This window comes from Leptonychotes weddellii, chromosome 9, assembly GCF_054177405.1.
Source record: "Leptonychotes weddellii isolate Sample4059 chromosome 9, ASM5417740v2, whole genome shotgun sequence".
NCBI classification, from domain to species: domain Eukaryota; kingdom Metazoa; phylum Chordata; class Mammalia; order Carnivora; family Phocidae; genus Leptonychotes; species Leptonychotes weddellii.
The window spans coordinates 60,009,031-60,017,969 of NC_138377.1; the positions used below are offsets into that span (position 1 = coordinate 60,009,031).

The 8,939-nt window shown below is 36.3% G+C and overlaps 1 long non-coding RNA gene across 1 annotated transcript in view; it reads left to right on the top strand.

Annotated features, from left to right (window-relative positions):
- The window catches only part of LOC115943687 (uncharacterized), a 142,826-nt gene that overhangs the window by 100,080 nt on the left and 33,807 nt on the right, over positions 1–8,939 (top strand). Inside the window, exon 3 of the long non-coding RNA XR_004078270.2 lies at positions 4,057–4,232. This is a non-coding gene — a long non-coding RNA (uncharacterized LOC115943687). The remainder of the gene's footprint in view (positions 1–4,056; positions 4,233–8,939) is intronic.

Consider the following 8,939-nt stretch of genomic DNA (forward strand, 5'->3'; position numbering starts at 1 on the left):
TTATATAGAGATCTTACTATCATTTTCCTATAAAATAATATTATATCAAGTAGATATTAAACATAAAAAGATGGTATATCTTATAACTTCACTGCTCTTTCTAACCTCAGAGATTTCTCAAACTCTTAGTAACTTTTTCCCACATGAAGGAAACAACTTAAATGGTACTTCAGCTGGAAGATCTTTTCTGATCAATCTAAATGAGATCTCCCTAAATTTCTTTCCCATGGCATTATTTATTCCTTTCTATCATAGCTCTTGGTTTTCATCACACATGTATGTGCATTGATTTCTTCCCCTTTTCCCTCACTAGACAATAAACTCATGGGGATGGACCATAGAGTATTTGCCACTCTGCAGTCAGCCTCTAGCATATAGCAGGCATTTGAAGTAATGAAAATGAATATCATAAAGGGTCTTGTACACCATGTTAAGGCATTTAGCTTTTATAGCTAAGATAGTAATAGAAGAATTTTAAGCAGGATAAATCCTTCTTGGGCTTCAGTGGAGGGTGGGTGGGGAATGAACTGGAAGGGAACATGACTGGAAGCCAGGTGGTGGATTAGAAAAGGAATTGAGACAATCCAAGAAATTATGAAGCTCTACACTAAGGAAGTTTAATGAAAATATGGAGAAGAGAAATGAGACTATTTGAAATTAGACTATTTTACTTGAAGCAGAGTACATCTAGGGAAATAATGAGAATGAAATTTGATTTTGGATTTTAGGCCAGACTGTAAACCTCTAATTCTATATCAAGACATTTGTAATTCTTGGGGCACCTGGGTGGCTCAGTCGTTAAGCGTCTGCCTTCGGCTCAGGTCATGATCCCAGGGTCCTGGGATCGAGCCCCGCATCGGGCTCCCTGCTCCTTGGGAAGCCTGCTTCTCCCTCTCCCTCTGCCTCTGCCCTTGCTTGTACTCTCTCTCTGTCAAATAAATAAATAAAATCTTAAAAAAAAAAAAATTTAAGGGGCGCCTGGGTGGCTCAGTCGTTAAGCATCTGCCTTCGGCTCAGGTCATGATCCCAGGGTCCTGGGATCGAGCCCCGCATTGGGCTGCCTGCTCCTTGGGAAGCCTGCTTCTCCCTCTCCCACTCCCCCTGCTTGTGTTCCCTCTCTCACTGTGTCTCTCTGTCAAATAAATAAAATCTTTTAAAAAAAAAAAACAAAACATTTGTAATTCTTTAAGGAGTAAAAAGTCAATGACAAATTTTGGAAATAGAGTTTTGTTTTGTTTTTTTTTTTGTTTTGTTTGTGTGTTTAAACCATTTTAATTGGCAGTACTAAGTTATTGGGATATAGGGAATAGACTTCTGGGACCATACAGAAGTTGAATATTTGGTTTTATGAATCAATACTCCCCAACTCAGCCATAAATCTTTAGGCCCAAGGTCATCTCAGTGAAGACATTTTGGAATTCTGGTAATTATCATCAAATGAACTTCCTTCATGATTATCATCACTACGGCCACCACCATCGGTAATAATGGCAGCAGTGACAGCAACAACATGAACACATTTATTGAGCAATTACTCTGTATAGGGCTCTGCAGTGTGTTCTTGAGTACAGAGAAATCTGACATACTCCCTGACATTAAAGAGGGTAGAGTATATGCATTGAAATACACTAGCCATGTGGAGTAGCATGTGATAAAATGAGTTATAGGAAAGTGATTGCTGCCAGAATCCAAATAAGAGAGTTGAGCATAGTTGAAAAGTCTTTAGGAAAAGCTACATGGAGGAGGTGAGACTTGAATAGGCCTTCAAGGAAGGAACAAATTAAGATAAATATAAAGGAAGGGCAACTACTCAGACAGCATGGTAAGAGCAAAAGTGGAGGTGGAGTTCCCACATCTGTTTTAAGGACAAGCAGACATGTGGACAAATGCTTTGACTAAAGCATCAAGTTTATAAAGGGAAGTAAAGGAAGTATTCAGAGAATTGGATGGAAACAGATTGTAAGGTGTCTTTGATGTCAAACTAATGATGGTTTATTTTGAATAGACTTACAATCACTTATTTCAAGGAAAGTGGAGAATCAATTACAAATTTTGAGCAAAGTAGCTACTTGTGGAAAGTTGTTTTTTAGAATTTTTAGAGGATAAATCTAATGAGCATGTTCTCGTTTCATCTTAGAGATGAAAATTCATGTTGATAAGACCAGTTACTATGGCAATATTTTAGGGGAAAAAAGAGAACCTTATGTGAGAAAAGAGGAGGAAATAATATGAGATTTTTTTTCTTACCTTTTATTATGAAAAAATAAAAAATAAAAAAGTAGATGGAATAATATAATGAACCCCCATATATTCACCACTGAGCTTCAAAAATGATCAATTCATGACCAATCTTATTTTCTCTCTCTTCCTACCTATCTCTTTACCTCTAGGTTTTTTGAAGTCAATCATCAATACCTTTAACTAACATATATTTGAGTATGAATTTCTAAAATATAAGGACTCATTAGTGAACGTAACCGTAATACCATTATCATACCCAAATAATTAATAATTTCTTCACAATCCCAAATATGTACTTAGTGGTCAAGTTTCTAATTTTTATATGAGTTTTTTTATAATTCATTTCTTTGAATCAGTATCCAAATAAGGTCCTTTTAGTGTAATTAGTTAATGATGTTTCTTAAATATTTGTAATCTTTAATTTCATTTTACATTTCTTTTTTAATCTTGAACTTTATTAAAATGACAGAGACAATATTTGCTGATTTCATACTCATGGTAATATTTATAATGTTCTTCTGTCTCCTGTATTCCCCACAAAATGGTGGTTAAATTTAAAAGCTTGAGCAGATTTAGATTTTTTTTTTTTTTGACAAGAATTGTTTATAGGTTGTGCTGTGTATTATCAGGGGACACATAGTATTTGCCTGTTTCTGTGTGTGTGTGTGTGTGTGTGTTATAGGGTGTAATGGGTTTCTTTCTTTACTTTAAAAAATTATCATAAACTCATGTTAAAATATATTTGATGCATTTCAATCTATTGCAATTATCCTTATTAATGTTCAGATTGTCCTATCTTTGCCTGATTGGGAACCTCTTTAAATTGACTTCTGCATCTTTTTGATACAACCTTGGTGGACTTTGAGAGCTTTCTAACTCCCTTACATGACAAGATGTCCCAGGATCATCTTTTAAATTTTCTACCCAACACTCAGAATCACCCATTCTCCAAGAAGACTTTATTACTTGTGTTGTGAAATGGTAGTTAAAGACTACAAATGTGGGGCACCTGGCTGGTTCAGTCAGCTGGGTGTCTGCCTTCAGCTCCGGTCATGCTCTCAGGGTCCTGGAATCGAGTTCCGCATCAGGCTCCTTCCTCAGCTGGGAATCTACTTCTCTGTCTTCCCCTATTGCCCCTCTCCCCCTTCTCATGTTCTCTCTCTCTCTCAAATAAATAAATAAAATAATTTAAAAAATTTATGAGTTTGTTGTTAGTTCTAATTCAAATTCAGGTGTACATGGTTATTACCTAACCTTATTGATCTTATATTTGTTCTCTGTTTCTCTCATGCCAACACTCCTGGTTTTCCATGATAATCATATAAAACCTCATTTTCTTTCTCCTTCAGTACAAAGACAACAGTCTTATAGTAGCAATACAACACTGCTCCCTATAATATAAATCCTCATAATGTATGATTAGTTATTTTTTTGGACGTCAGAATATATTCAACTAAGGATATACAGACAAATTGTATTTTAAAGTCACTGTAAATATTTTCTCTTTTTGTGTTAGGTCACTTGTTTCTCCATGCCTGGATTCCATACTGTTTTAATGGCAGAAGCTTTATAATATGGGCCAGTATCTTCTAGGGATAGGTTATTCTCATTCTTCTCTTTTTCAGAGTTTCTTTTATTTCAGGGTTACTGCTACCTTTTTATATTTTATTTTTCCAAGTGAACTCTGTTTAGCTTTAAGGAAAATAAAACCCTAACGATATTTTATTGTGTTGACGTATTTATGTTGTTAAGTCTTCCCATCAAATAACATAGTATGTTTTTTCTTTCATTTACTTCTACTTTTGTGTCTTTCAGGATTATTTTGGAGTCTTCTGGATATGAGAGGGATTAAAAAGGTGAAACAATAGGACTGGAATAAAAGGGGAGAAGTAGAGAAAACCATGGTTTCCATACTCTTTGGAGAATAATTCATTTGTTGGTTTGTTTGACAGAAATGGGATTATTTGAAGAGGTCAACACAGGGAATAATGGTGAGTTTTCATTGTAGTACCAGATCTGAGTTCTGTCTAAACCTTACTGGCAATTAAATATATCAATCAAATTTATATAGGAACAAATATTATTGAAATAAAATTAGAAGTAATCCCTGAAAGAGTAAATCACATAATTATTCATCCTACTTAGTCACATGACATGAAAAATTGTTCCTCTTAGAGCTGTGTAGTTCCATGCAAAATTGTAGAGATTTTCCTCTACCACCTTTTCACGTGCTTCTCGTACTGTAACACCTTCTTTGCAACTTCCCTACCCCTACTGCCACCACCCCATCCTGGATTTGAATGTCTATATCATGCTGTAGTCCTTCAAACAGCGCCTATATCAGAAATGAGGGCCCCCGCCTCTGTCACCCACCTGTATCTACTGTCTACCAAATCCTGTTGAGTATACCTCCTAAAAAAAAAACAAACAAGGAGATTGAGTCTACATCCTAAAAAGCTCTTGAAAAATCACTTATTCCTCTCCATTATCATTGCTTATGTCATTGCTTTACCCAGAACATCATTTTCTCACCAATTATAGTGAGATCAACTACTCATTACTCATCTTGCTTCATTTATCCTCTTGTTTCCTTTCTTATGTGACTACATGTGGCAATATTTATCCTATTTATATCTTCAAGCCATTTTCTGTACTATTATCTGAGTCATCTTTAAAAATACAAATTAAATACTTCTATGACCCCCATTGTCTTTTTAAATTTAAATTCAATTAATTAACATATAGTAGATTATTAGTTTCATTGAAGTAGAGTTCAGTGATTCATCAGTTGTATATAAATGCAGTGCTCATTACATTTTGTGCCCTCCTTAATGCCCATCACCCTGTTGCCCCATCCCCCCCCACCTCCCCTCCAGCAATCCTCAGTTTGTTTCCTATGGTTAAGAATCTTTTATGGTTTGCCTCCTCTCTGATTACATCTTGTTTTATTTTTCCCTCCCTTCCTCTATGCTCCTCTGTTTTGTTTCTTAAATTCCAAATAGGAGTGAAATCATATGATAATTCTTTCTCTGATCAACTTATTTCGCTTATCGTAAAACCCTCTTGTTCCATCCACTATGACCCCCATTGTTTAAGCAAATTCCCAATGGATATTCTAGAAAATGTCCAAGGGTCCCATGACAAATACTGTATATTATATTCTTAAGAGAATCACAGGGTAAATTGACTATAAGAACCCCTTCTAGTAGAGAAACCTATTTAAATGTGATCAATTTTATGGCCTGGATTTGTGTGATTATGGACTATTTTAAATACACCTATCAATTTTTTGTCAATCAATTGTTCTGAAGACATAATTTAGGATATACTGACGTAAAGAATAAAGTTCAAACTTCGTTATTATGAATGACTTTAGTATTGCTGTTGCTTCATCTTCCATGGCTCCTTCATATTCCTAATATTCCATCAATGGTATAGCTTTACACAACACTGGTGCACAGTTCATACTCATACACACTGTCGACAGTTCTGAACTTGCCATCCTAATCAGTCTCTTTGTCTTTTTGTGTATGCAGTACCATTTTTCCACATTTATTTTGATCCCATCATCAGCCTAATAAATTCCCACTTGTCCTTCAAGAGCCAGTTTAGATGTTACCCCCTCAGTACCAGTTTGAGCATCATCTACACAGAGACAAAACAGAAGCGGTATGATGCCTCAAAGAATACATGCAAAGTGAGACAAAAGCCAAAAACATACCTTCAGTAATGCCTATATTTAGGAATAAGTCCCCTTCCTTCAGTAAGAAGCCCCATGAAGGAGACTGAGAGGAATTTTTAGATTTATAGGATGAAAAGCAATGGGCATTTTGTTCCAGAGTCCAGCTAAAGTGAAAAATTGTTAATAGAAATGCTCAAATACTACAGTTATAGATAGGAGAAAGAAGAAAACTAAAACGACCCAGAATCTTATTGATGATCTTAATGAAACAGTTTGAGGAGAGTTATTGAATACTGCTAGAACACTGTGGTCCTTTATCCACTACCCTCATACTCCAGGAATACACAGAGGACTTGAAACTCCATTCACCACCACGGAACACACACACACACACACACACACACTTCCATATAAAGAAAACCAGATGGATTGGATTGACAGTTTGGGATGAAGTTTAAGAAAAGAAGGTAAAGGATCCTGGGGTGGAGGTCATTGAGGAGGCATGGCAAATGAGAAGGAAGCTATTAGAAAAGGGACTTTGCTCCCGATTCTCCTTGGAGGAGATGGAGATCCTGCTGAAGGGAAAAAGTAAAGAACTTTTGTTCACCATTCTCTGTATTTGATGTATACTTGGTTGTCTAATAGGGACAAATTTCCCACAATTTCAAATGTTAAGGGGTTAATAAACAAGTTACAAAAGGAAGAAGATAGTGCTATAGCTTGAAAAGAAAGTAGAATTGAGGAAAGGATTTTGCTAGCCTGAACGAAGGAGACAGGAGAAAGGAACATGCTAAACAGGCAATAGAGAGGAAAGAATTAATGGAGCAGAGTACTAGAAGAAGGTATTTATATATTTGTGTTTATGTGGTATGTGCATATATAGTGTGTGTGTATGTGGTGTGTGTGTGTGTGTGTGTGAGATGTGATGTGGATGAGCGAGGGATTAGATCATGGTAATATAATATTTTTATTTCACATTCAATTCTTTGAACAATAACTCAGGTTTATAAACTATTAATGTTTGATATCCCTATACACCTCTCCCATGCACTGATCTAAGAATGTTGCCACCTTCTCACTATAATGTTATATGGATCCCATTTGTCTTACATTTCCACAAATATATTTTTAAAATTTTTTTTTAAAGATTTTATTTATTTGAGAGAGAGAGAATGAGAGACAGAGAGCATGAGAGGGAGGAGGGTCAGAGGGAGCAGCAGACTCCCTGCTGATCAGGGAGCCCGATGTGGGACTCGATCCCGGGACTCCAGGATCATGACCTGAGCCGAAGGCAGTTGCCTAACCAACTGAGCCACCCAGTCGCCCACATTTCCACAAATATTAAAAAAAAAAAAAAAAAGGCCTTACTCTATGGCCCTGTGGACATTTGAAGAGAAAACGTTCTTAGTATTAAACAGGCAAAGAAAAAGAAATGTGTTTTTTTATCTTACATATAGAAAACTCATATTAAAATTCTCTCTAGACATAGAACTGACCATATATGCTTTTGACTGTTCCTTTTTATTCTCAGTATACTGGCAACATGGAATACATTTTAGAGGTTGGACCACTTAGGGAATACATATGGAACTTTTGAGCAAAATAATCTGCTAGATATTTCTGTACTGTTTTCATAATTTAATGTTATTGAAGTCAGTCCTCAAGGAGGGGAAGAGTCACATATCTCTTTTTCATTTTGGAACAATCACAACATTTAATCAGTAGAGAATTTTAACTTTATTTCACAAAATCTTTAAGGAGTGGGATTTCTTCACGATCTATGAAATGAAGGTTGAATAGAAGTAATAGGAGGCCTCCTTGGTACATTGTCACTCAAGCATTCAGAAGTTTTATCCTGCCTGGAACATTCCTTACACATGATTCTTATTTCTCAGCTTCAAACTACACCTAGGAGGAATCTTTTGTTCTCAGTGCTGCCAAAGCTCCCATCTTCCAGCAGTGACCTCAGTTTAGCACCTGCTCATAAGATGTGTTTGCACATTGTTGGTACGTTTTGGTGACATGTATGTTCCCATCAAGGAGACTGTCATAGAATTCAGGAGATGTTAACATTTTTCCATCTGTGTGTGAAAGTGACGTTTCCTGTTAATTTTGTTCTTTTGCTGAACTCTCCAAGCAAAAGCCTTCTGTGGGAGGCGGGATGATGTCATTATAGTCATAGCATAAATTTTTCAACCTTTAGAATGAGACATATTGTGGCATATATTTCACTACTTTTAAAAGCAGTGAAATAAAAACTTGGAGGATGATGATATCAATTTTATATTTTCAAGTGTGGGGGTTTCCAGAGCCTTGAGAATGACTCCAGGGCTAAAATTGCCTCTGGCACATGGATTTCTTCTGTCGCCTTGGGAGAAGCAAGCCCATCCCTGGACGTCTGTGTTTATGAGGCCAACAGATTTGGCTAGTTAATTTCAGAGGTATTGAGACTTTGTGCAGGCAAAATAGTCTAGCAGTAGTTACTTAAAAATAAAAAGAAATCAAACTTCTGATTTCGGTTCTGACATGGGAAAGCTGGGAAGTTGTCACTCCCATTTTTACAACCAAAAAAATGTTGAGCAAACAAAATCAATGACTTTTCTTGGGCCTATCAGAGGACTGTGGTTGCAGAACAAACTGGCATGCTGAAATCCAGAAAGGCAAATGTGGAGTCACAGTCTCCATCTCCTTTCCTTAAGAAGAAGCTACTAGAGTCATACATTGTTGGACACACCTAAATGATAATTTTGATGAGTTGTTAGAGGCTGAGTCTGGACTAACTTGAGAGGGAGAGGTTTCTTGGGGCTGTAGCCTTAAGAGGCCCCTCACACTTTCTTGCGTTCTTCCTTGAAGACCTAAGAAAGATCCCTTCTTATATTTGCAAATGACATATCAGATAAAGGGCTAGTATCCAAAATCTATAAAGAACTCATCAAACTCAACACCCAAAGAACAAAGAATCCAATCAAGAAATGGGCAGAAGACATGAACAGACATTTTTCCAAAGAAGACATCC